The following is a 12,423-nucleotide window of genomic DNA, read 5'->3' on the forward strand; positions in this document are numbered from 1 at the left end:
AAAAAAGAATGATTCATTACATTACTTGATTATTTAATCACATAGTTAAGATAGCATTGTAAAATATCAGTAAAGTATTTGTAATATTTCATGTACTTGTTGTACTATTTTACAGTGAAACAAATTTAAAAAATATAGAAATCTCAAAAAGTGAAACATTTATAAAAGTATAAAGGAACTGTGCGTCGAATTTATTATTGTAATGCACCTCGATCCTTGGGAAAAGTTTCAAACAGACGATAATCGTATTTATTAAATCATATGACTTAGGATAGTCTTGAAACTCTCGGACATATAAGTTCATCCCTCTTCATCGTTGCTTAATTAATTGAGCTTCCCAGTACGAAATGGACCGCGTTCTCGACATCAAAGTGAAGCTTTCGGTCTTCCATTCGCCCCGAACTGCCTATCAAAGTGTCCTGCTTGCCAATTAATACCAGACCCAGATATTTGTCCGCCGGTCTGCGACACATCTTATCTAGTAATAATAAGTAAATACGAAAATCTGGCGAATCATTGGGAATGTGTAAGGATTAATCTCTTAAAGCCTGAATGTCCTCTCGACGTTATCGAATCTGAATTATACGTATGTAATCGAACTTTCTTGGCTTCTACTGTATATTTGTTATTATTATTAGCTTCTGATTAATTTTAATACAATTAGTCTCTATATTTCAAACCGTGGAAGTGTCCGATGTATGTATCTACTATGTCACTGAGATGGAATCGTTGATTAAAATCCTAATTAAAATCGTCAGCCTGACGAGTTTAGAAAAATTGGAACTTTATTACTAACAGCATTGTGGACAATGAATGAAGTATCTAATAACAGTAGTTTATTATATCTCAGTTAAATTAGATCAAACCAAGTTGATGAAACTGAAACTTAATTTCTAAAGCAATGATAAATATCGAATGAAATAAAATTATATCAAATAAAGTAAGAAAGCTGCCGATGATGTTTCAATATTCTGATTATGATGCTAAACAATAGACATTTGGCTAGCAAGTGGAATCGAGGGATGACCGTGATCACTGAGAGGGTTAAACTGTTACCAATCTCTTGCACTGTTCTGTTCTACTCATTCGCGAGTACAATCTCAAGAAAATATACAAAGTATAATTAATCATTAACAATTACAGCTTTTTAGCCATGGAACATTATAGACAATAACAATGTTATTTAAGATAAATAACACTCTCATATATCCAACAGCGCCGTAACTTTATCACGATATAGTAAAACGACAGACGACTTACAGAAAATTATTTCCTTCGTCAGGATGTCTTGAGCTTCCAACGCCAAATACGGAAAATATTTTTAATTCTTCATGAGCAATAAATTTTAATAATTGCCTTATGTATAGTAATGTTTAACATATAAAACTTATAGCCATCTCTTAAGTTGCCTTTGTTCTTCTTAAAAATACTACATACTTCGTAATTTTTCTGAATACTCTTTTTATTTCTTACGTACATGTTAAAGTTGCGTTGACATTGTTTCGTCATTATTAAGTCGGAAGGACTCGAAAATCACGGAAGATTGGCGTTTAACGGCTGGTTGTTAGTAGGACGATTCGATTCGCTGTCCGACATCCGGAGCCCTTTTCCCGGGCATCGAGAGGAGGGCATCCTTGTTCTCGCGAAGATAGAACGCGGAGAACGGTGTATGAAACGTATACGTGTAAGCTTGAAGGGTGGTTTATGTATCGCGGGGGCAAGATATCCGATGATTTAGCTGCGGTCTCGAGGCCGTTCCGTCGAGAGTACTCGCGCCGAGTGTCTTCTTATCTTGCGGCTGCCCGCAGTAACCGCGCTGTAATCTTTTATTAATTCGGCGACTTATGAAATTTATCGTGGCTTTTGTTTACCGTGGCGCCACGCCGTCTTAAATCTCCCTATTCGCTGCCTGTTCCTCTCTTCTTTTGCATTATCTACTCGGCCGGCACGGTTCCTGCGATATTCACCACGGGGAGCGCCGTTTTTGGAAATCTATGAAAACCTATCTTACACATGGCATGTTTTTACTCGAGGGTACAAATACTTAGAACTTTTTAAATATCAAATGCTTTTACAGTCTATTAGAGCGCCTATTTGGCGTGAGATGCTATTTAGTATTTCATTTCGAGGGTGAAACGTGTTTCTTTCTGTCACTTATAGGGGGCTTCTCAATAGAAACGAAAAATGCTACAAGATTGAATCACAAATTTCCGATATAATAGGAAAACATTTAGAAACGTTAGAGGAATATGACATCTATGCTGGGAATGGATGGAATAATTCAAGATTCAAGATTATTGTGCGTTAGTCTATTAGAGTTAATATTATTGTAGATTAGCATATTTCCTTATTAAAACTATTAACAAGGAGTTTTCAACTTTGTATATCAGTTGAGAGCATAGATTATATTAGATAACATCTTCTCCTTGGAAAACGATTGTAGATATAATTGAAGACATTACTTTGCTATTAGCGTTTAGAGATCAAACTTTCCTACTCGTTATTTCGAAAAAAATTTTCTTGATATATGTAAGACTTAAGAAACAGTCTTAAATCATATAAGTAGTAGAATATATAAACATTGTTTCAGTCAAAATGTTCTACCTAGAATCACTCATAAATATGCAAACGTTTCTTCGGTCACTTTGTAATGGAACTTTATCAGTTTGCGACGTTTAGCGAATTAAATCTTATTGCTTAAGTTAATTACAAGAATCTTCCTCAATCAGTTTAGCAGAATCTACAGCTTAAAAACCAAACGAGTCAAGGATAAAGAACTCTATTGGCATATTCTTACAGGTGCCAATTTCGGCATGTACGAAACAATACTATACTAAATAGGAAGGATCAAATCGCCTTAAATCTTCAGCTTATTAGTTTTTAAATTTGTATTTTTCTAATTAAATTACTTCATCTCAAAAATACGCAATCGTCCAGATGAACGGTAATATATGTATTACACAATATTTTTTAACCTTAACACTCACGCACAATTAACTAAACGTCTTTAACACGTTTTTGGTGCCAATGAACGATCGCATTTTCATATTTATAGAAACACTTTTTCTCTTTCATTTCTTACTTTATATTTGGCATCTATTTAAGTGTATTCTGTAACAAAACTTAATTTTTATTAATATTAAAATTTACAAAAAAGGAACATACTGCTAAGAAACAATTCCATTAAAAGAAACTATGCATATTTGACAGGTCAGGTCGCAGAAAGTTGTACGTTAAAGGGTTAAATCATAGAGAATTCTTAGCTATGCTATACAGTACATGTACTAGAATTCCATATAACGGTGGCGGAATGGCGCTATATTATTATTAGAGTCCCTTAAGTCTAAGAGCCTTAAATCTGCGATAAGTTATGGGTACCCCTTTCCCCGCGCTACCGTATCCAGCTACCCTGCAACCAACTCCCCCAGCCACCACCTTCCACACCTTATACCATTTCTCTGTAATATCTTAGTCTACGACGGCGCCTCTTTGGCCTTTATCTCGCATACATTATACGGCCCTGAGCGGGCCGGGCTACATTCGAACAGGGTGGGGATGCAACTGAAGGGGGTCGAAGGGTAATTGAAAATAACTGCCGTGTCTGAAATACACCTAATCCTTTATATTCCGACTAAGATAAACCTGGTATGATCATCTGCAATTTTTGGTTATCGTACTTTTACCGATGTAATTTCCCACATGTGAAATATTGTAAGTATCCTCAATTGAGATTAATCATTATTGTAGGAGGGTAAGTATTTTATAGAAAATTTTTCTTCTGATATAAGATAGAAAATTCGTTATTTTGTCTATATTGTTTATACACCATAAAAGTATATGATTTTTACATAGATAAACATCCCTTAAATATAAAATGTTAATTGTACAAATTTTCTTGATACACTAAAATATAGATATATCGTTAAAATATAACAATTTATTCACATTTACCTTTATTAAAAAAAAAATGAAGTAAAGAAATATATAATACAATGTTGTAAAAATTACGTACACCTGTTATATTTACATGAAAAATTTTTGTAAGTAATAATAGACTTAATATTATATTTAATATGTTTTAGCTTCCTCCTCCTTTTCCTAAAATAAGTATCAATAATGATCTGCTATTTCTTTCGCGTTGAAAAAATTAAAGGTTTTGTGATTTTTGATATAACTTTATCCTAAGATTTTTGTGAATTAAACGTTTCAACTTTTTAAATTCCCTTTTACTGTCTCTGGTTAGTCAGATACTCAAAATTCCATAGATGTATGTGGACTTCCGCGACTGACTGTAATAAGTGTTTGGACTAACTTTTATTTCAACTACAAATCAAAACAAGATTAATTTTTTAATTAATTTATTTTCATCTTGAACTCACAAGGAATTAGACACGAATGCAATTGAACAAACTTTGTAGTTGATCTTTTTAGTTCGACTGTGTGTTATAATCTCATCAAAAACTGAAAAATAACAGGATTTATTTTGTTTAGTTTTATTTCTAAACTTATTAGGTATAACCCAATGTTTGTATTTTATGTATAAATTAATAATATGAACCAAATTATCAACAAGCAAATTGATATTTTTTAATATTTTCTTCGAATAAATACTTTATATTAATTTGAGTATAAAATTAGAATCTTTTTAAATTGTTTCTCTGTTTTGAAAAAAATTTAAGGTAAATTTAAAAAATTTAAAAAAAATTTAAGGTAAAGATGATAGTATTTATAATACGATAATTTATTTATGATAAAGTCTGTCCACGACATATATGTACGCTCGTTCCAAACATCGCGGTTGGACGGATTGCAGATATGTAGGCGCACTGGCAATGAGTTAACGTGAGCAACGCAAGAATATACGTATTGTGATTAAAATTGATATAATCTCTTTATATGCAGAATAAGTTTAGGTTGTGACGCGAAAGCTCATACGAAGTAGTACATTCTAATACGATCTTCATTAAATGACAGGCAAGGTTGCTTACCTTATCTAAGGAAAAAGTTAAAAACTTCTAGAAGGAGGTTTATAGGCGGAGATGGATCAAAGTTTCCAAGTTTCAAAGAACTGTCGAGGTTCTCTAAGTTAAGTTTTGCGGCGCTACGAACTTAATCGCAGAACGTCCTGATTGGCTCATTATAGGAAAGCTTTAAGCATAACGTAAAGACGATTTATCGAATTTCCATTGACGTCGAACAAAATAGCTCTTGAAGTATTGCGTTACCGAAAATTTTTTCAATAAATCGAACTATTCCTCTCTATTTCCATACGTGATTCGAGCTCTTTCGATAAAGTATGATTGATCTTCGATCAACAGTATTTATAAAATTGCACTCTCATTTAATATTATATAGAAAACATAATGTTTCTTTACCATTGCAAATTTATATTACAGTACGCAAATCATTGATATTACTGAAAATAAATAAATAATAAAATTTTCAAAATGAAATAATAAAAGATCACATTATACAGAACTTAAGAAATTGTTTAATTCTGCAATTATCAAAAAGATTAAATTTACGATTGCCACGTATCGTTTTAAGTATTTAAGTTAAAACTAAATTCATACTCACAAGTGCCTGATCTCTAATCTAAAATTATAAATTTATAAATTTTTAGTGCAGATTGTACGAAAAAGTATAGCGTCGTAAGTAATATCACCTTAAATTAAATCGTTATTAAGGAATTTTATTAATGTACAATTTAAACAATACAACTAAAATACAGTTTAAACCACGACAAGATGTTTTTAATAAGACGTGTCAAAATTATAAGAGAATGTGATGGACAACATAGGAAATGTGGTGGAAATAACTCGATTATTATTAATAACATGCAATTCAAACTGTATTAAAACCGTGTACATTAAGATATATGTACATTAAAATATTATTCCAGATAAAGGTTGATTTTACTGATTTAATACCAAGGTCAGTTCATAAATTCCTATAATTCTCATTCATAATGAAGCAATAAAAAGATACGATGTTGTGATTCATTTCAATCAACGGTATAGCCATTCGTCATTATTTTATGCAATTCCTCTGCATTTTGATAACAGCAGTTTCATTCTATTTTCCTAAAATAATTTTTATCACTCACGTCTTTTTAATAAACGTACAAAGGTGCATACAAATGTATGGAATGATTTGATACAAGTATATATGTATATGCATATCGTAGTATCTATATTATGCAGACACGTCAATGGCTTTAACGTAAATTAAGAGCACTGAATCAATTCAGTTCTCCAATTCACTTTGATATATCTACAGTTTAGCTACTTTTCCCTTTATACCCATATTGCGATCCTCAAATTTTATATCTGAATCAGAAATAAGAGGATGTTTAATGTAATTATAAAACTCGCGCAAAAAGATCAATTTGAGAAATTTGTTAACGATAAAAAAATGTGTTTAGGTTGTGGGTTGACCAAGTACATACGCATACTATATAACATAAATTTGTACGTAATATATAAATATACAAATTTATATATAACGACATACAGATTCGTAAAATAAATCCTCAATTGCTTTTAAGTAGGTATATAGTCTTTTGTCTCGATTAACCCTTATCTAAACACTACAAAAGTTTATCTCATTTTTCCCTCTTTGCCATAAAGAAGATACACTCTGTCAAATCTGCAAGAGATTCAAACTTAGTCGCTAGTGCGTGCTACGTGGCACGAAGGAGCGAAACCGTCCATTAAGGAGCGGTACAGAAGTAAAGATTACATTCGTAACGTTTCGTCGGGTATTTTCTTGTTGGGGGTGTGAGAAGCAGACAGGACAGCCGCTTATCGCGGCAATAAAAGGCATCGAGCAAGATTGGCATGTTGCCTGGCGTAGACGACGCAATCTTTTCGACTCTTTAGGCATATTCGGATGTACACCGGCTCTCAGATAGCGCTATGAAATATGCTCATCCACGAAGAATGTTCTGACATCGCCGCCTCCTTAGCAAGAGAACGGTGTGACGATACTTAATTTGCACAGACATATACATAATATTTTTGTTATCTTTCATCGCTTTGATTTTAATAGCATGCTAACAATATTTAGTTTGGACAGTTCTAACGAGACAGCGTGTTACAAAATCTATTTTAATACATTTCGTTATGTTTAAAGATTTCAACACCAATTTCACGACTGATGTACTACATAGTGGAATATGCTGCAACGAATGAATACTATAGCGAACGATTGTTACGAACAAAATCAGAGTGCATATACCAAATGCGGAGAAGTAATATCAACCCTATTGATTTTCTTACGCCATAAAAGTTCCTGCTTATAATTAAATAGAAGAAATTATTAATCTTCATCGTTTGTAAAATAGATTATTATTTATTTGTTCTTTAAAAATATCCTAATCTAGTCTAAACATATTGTTTATTTATTTTGCTATATAATTTTAACCACGAGGAAAATATAGTAAGAAAGCTAATTGGTTCAGACATAGATACGACGTAAACAATAAATTAATTAATTTTAAAGCATTTTTATAGTTATGTTTCTCACTTTTCGTTAACATTTTCTTGTTTAAATCTCTCAATATATAGTGCGTATTTCAATGTATTCTAGAACAGAGGAGGATCAAGAACGAATTAATTCGTTCTAACACACCAATTCTAATTTTATTTCATGACATCAATGTTTTAAAAATGAATTAGCATTTTTCACTGTTTGAGACATTGTTTTAACCAAGTTTTCAGGCTGTATATCTTGTATATCTCACGTAAGTTCGATATAATAATACAATCAAATATATCTGTATCATCGAACTTTTTAATTGAACTACTATAAATATGTGTGAACCTCTCACGGTAAGATAATTTATGGCAAGAAAATGCTGCAATGATAATTGCCAATTTAAGGAAGTCACCAGATTTAACATACAACAAATTTTTAGTAAACAAATTTTGAAATCAACATTCCAAGTAAATATCTTCCCTGAAAAAACCCTGATCTGAAAAAGTTAAATCTCGTATCTCTTCTTAATCACGCAAAAATTGATGTATCTGCAAACTTTACCTATATATGTTTACCTTGCATCTGTATCATTTCATGTATATCGTATATATTGTGTGTGTGTATGAATTACTATTACATATGATGAATGTTACTGTTGGTTTCTTTATACATTTATATTATGTTAACAGAGGACTCTGGCTGACATTAATCACTGCTTACTTAATTGTTCTATTAGTTTATGTAATTATATACTAATTATATTCCTTTCACAATAAATGTACATATAACATAAAAATATCCATATTTTGTTTACTAGCATTTCTCTTCTTAAACAATAAATTTCATCTACTTTCATGAAACAAGACATTTTTTACGTATTCACGTAATAATAATATAATTACTTCGACGCAAAGATGATAACCCAAATTAAAGTCATCTGCAAAATCTTCTAAATACACCGGGATGTAATTCGATATTCTATCTTCTTTAAATTTTTCCTTACTTACGTTCACACTACGCGAAACGATTTATTACCCAAATTGTGACATCAAAGTCTGATTTCCCTCGAATCTTAATTTGCACTCTCCTTAACGCGGCGCTTCTTCCACCTACGACCTTTAATCGTCACTCGCTCGAACAGGATCCTGTTTCAGGGTTACAGGCTTCGTGCGGAACTCCAATACGGATTTACATCGTCTGAGAGCAGGGAGACGAACGTAGGAAAGAGAAGGCGAATAGAAACGACAGCAAACGAAGGATAGGTCCGGACCACGATTAGACAATGCTACGGAAACATCGAGGATGCCAAGGTTTGGCGTGTCCTTCTCTTTCTCCATAGTTTGGGAGCACCAACAGATGTGCACGGTATCACGGACCCAACGTATATTTTATAGACGTGTATACGTAGACGGAGACTCAAACACACGCGTATCTTGCTGTGTACGTTGTACCTCATCCTCGCGAGGGTCCCGCACCTCAATGTCTCTGATCTTGTTAAAGACGCACTGAACCACAAATAGCCGGCATCCATTCAAATATTAGCGAGAAATCTACCTACATACTTAAGCTAGCTAGTTGCACGGCAATAACAACTTAGTGGTGGGTGATATCGCAGCAGCAAAACAGAAAACGTATCGTTGGTTAACTTAACAAAGTGATAAATATGACAAAATTATAACGTAATCTGTTTGGTGTCTAATCAGAGTCTGGTAAAGATAGCTGATAAACTTGATAAAAAAAACTTGACACTTTTGTAGTTTTGCGTATATTTCACGAATACTAGCAAATTGTTGCACTACGTAATGCAAGAAGTTTACTTACGATATCTAAATGTGGTTAGTCTAATTACGCACATGTCTGCTATAGGAAGGTTACAAGACTGAAATAAAGTTTCTTATATATTTACAATATCAATAATGTGTGACATAATTAGATTGCAATTACAGATATTTTATAGAAACATTTAGTAACAGGTAAAGTATTAAAATAACACACACACGACTATACTAAATACATACGAGCTAAACAACTCCATTCCTTGAAAATTCCTTAATTTTGGTATCAACATTGGTATTTAATTTTCTTAAAACGAAGTAATTAATCTCGAAGGATTTAATCGGTATCACTGTTGTACGATTCGGATGTGAAGCCCGAAATTAAAAAATGTTATATATTAATTAAATTCGCATATTTTATAATTTTCAATCCACTTTATCTTGCTACAATTAGCAATAAAATCTTAAACTTTGTATATTACAACTTTAACTCTTTTTGTATTTATCACCGTCTGAAGAACACAAAAATAATCTATGTATATACATATATATGTTACATACATATACATATATGTACACATTATCATCGAAAGTTCGTATATTATCAAAATATAGGTAATATATATATATATCTTAAAACACCTATAATTTCATACCATCAAATGAAATTATTTTAGTGTCTTTTATTTTTACTTGTAATTTAATTGTTTCTTTACTCCTTTCGTTAAAAAGTCCTTGTATTTATTATGTATTCCAATTTTACTAATTTTAATAATGTATCAACACTTGGAATTACGATAACAATCCCAAACTTTGGAACGTAGGGTAAACCCGTAGGACAAAGCCACGTACAGGATACCGTAAATCTGTACGTACAATCTGTGCATGCTTGTCGATGCGGAAAGACCACGACAAACCGCTGGATTTAATTCAGATACATGCCACAGCAATTACGAGTGCACGTTCCGAAAGACGTCTTCTTTTACGCGCCCCCTTACAAGGCGTAAAAGGTGGTGGGTAGGGTCGTTCTGAGGAGTGGAGTTTGCCTTTGTACAGACTCGCAGTGGCGTTGAAGCCGACAAAAGATAAGCCGTTATTTATAACCGAGCTTAGAGCCATTGCGTGGCGGGGGTGGCTTTGGGGAAAATAAAATCACTCCGGAATCTCACAACTCGCGTGTATAACCCCCGCAAAAGTATCCTTTCCCCGTTTCTAATGTCGAAAGGTGATAAACGAGTAAGTTTAGCGCGAGAATTACCTTAATTACAACAGTCAGTACTTTTTGCATAGAACTTTAGGATATTTGTTCTTAAACTTCCGTCGAAACTAGTAGCATAAACTATACGCAAGTAATTAGAGATTGGAGAGATATGTATCTCTAAGATATATTGTATATGTAAGTAATTTCAATTTACGTATCATTGTACTGTCGCATGAATTAGCAAGGAATTGGCAATTAATATGTAGGATTTAATAGAAGACATGCAACGAATGTGACACTCTCTTATTCGTATTTGATATCTACGAGTCAAATTTCCTGTCAGCATACTATTTTACAGTATACTTTGTCCTACGAATAGATAAAACTAAATCCAATGAAAAACTATCTGCCGTCTTCTTTGCAACATAGAATCGAAAATGATAAAAGTTTCTTGGAAGAGCAATTTTTTCTCGGGATAAATATGTAATAAGAATAAAAAGCGTGAGTTCGACCCTCCCGTCAAGCTTCCGCGTCAGGCGGCTCTGTGGTTCCAAGCTCAACACGTTCGAAAAAACCAACTTGGATCTAACACGTAGCTACGTAATTCTCATTAATTCGACGAAAGAAATATCATATTAAACACAACAGCAACCTAACATTCTGAAGAATTGCGGTTTAATCTTCAAAGAAATTCCACGTCGCAGTATTTCCAATTAAACGGTCCATAAAGTAGCTGTGGCAAATCCTGGAACGTCTCCTGAGAAGAAGCTACCGTGCAAACGATACCAATGCAAACTCGTCCCCGTTTTATTTCCGAAGAGCCTACTGAAGCGTAACCCGAAGATCCGAGCGGAGACGACGGCGATATCTAAAGATTCGTCTTCGATGGCTCGTAGCTGGGTCGCAGGGGATGGAGGCACGGTGGGTGGAGGGCAGTTGAAACTGCAGGTTGGCAAAGAGAAGGGGATGGAGGTGGAGGCGGATGGGGGCGTCACGAGCAACGCCGGTAGCCGGTGGTGAGGGTAAAAGGGAGGGGGTCGGTACAGGGGTCGAAGCTTCCAGTCTGCAGAGGGTGCACCCCCACCCGCTAAGGGTGGGTGGTACCCAGTTCTCGAACTGATCAATACCTGAAACACCGCGAGGTATCGTCCCGCTATTTCCGGTGTCCCAACGTGGCCGGAAATGAAGGCGTTAAAAATATATAGAGAGATGTATATAGTATATAGATATATATATACCTACGTAGACATACAGGACAGAATCTACCAGGCCAGATAGTAGCAACGTAATATCTTCTCCAGCAACTGTTTCGTATAGCTGGCCTCAATAGCGAGTTTGCCGGATGAATTTTTGTTGTCTGGATGGGCAGTGCCTTTACGATAATGGTAACCGCGGCTTTGCCAGAAACACGCATAGAATACGTCTGTTACCTTTTGATTCTGTTTCTAAACGGCTGACAGGCGAGAATAGATATACTTGTTAATACTCTTCGAAATAACGGGCAAGAAGTATGTATTTTCTCTCTTGATTTGTCATACCGAGATGATACATACTTCGGTCTCTGCAAGATTACATATTTTTCAAACGGGTATCGACGCGTTGATTCGAACATTTGCAGGGAAACAGTTTTTTACTTAACAATGAAACATAAAAGAACTGAACAATATTACATATAGCAACTTTATTGAGACGTTCACTTCAAATCTGTCGTATTCGTTCGATCGAATTAGAATTGTCTATTCTAGTGTTTAACTAAGAAGTATATAAATTTTAAAATTTATATATGGATTGTCGCTTAATAATTTGTTAAATACAAAACACGGAATCGTGTCTTGGTAGTAAAAGTAAATTTGGACACCAAATTTACTTTTAATCAAATTTTATTAATCAACGCCACTTCACATTCTCCGTATTAAAGAGCGCCAATTTTTTTTATTACGACTATACGTTGCAGTATATCCACCGGTT

Source organism: Bombus terrestris, chromosome 10, assembly GCF_910591885.1.
Source record: "Bombus terrestris chromosome 10, iyBomTerr1.2, whole genome shotgun sequence".
Classification (NCBI taxonomy): Eukaryota; Metazoa; Arthropoda; class Insecta; order Hymenoptera; family Apidae; genus Bombus; species Bombus terrestris.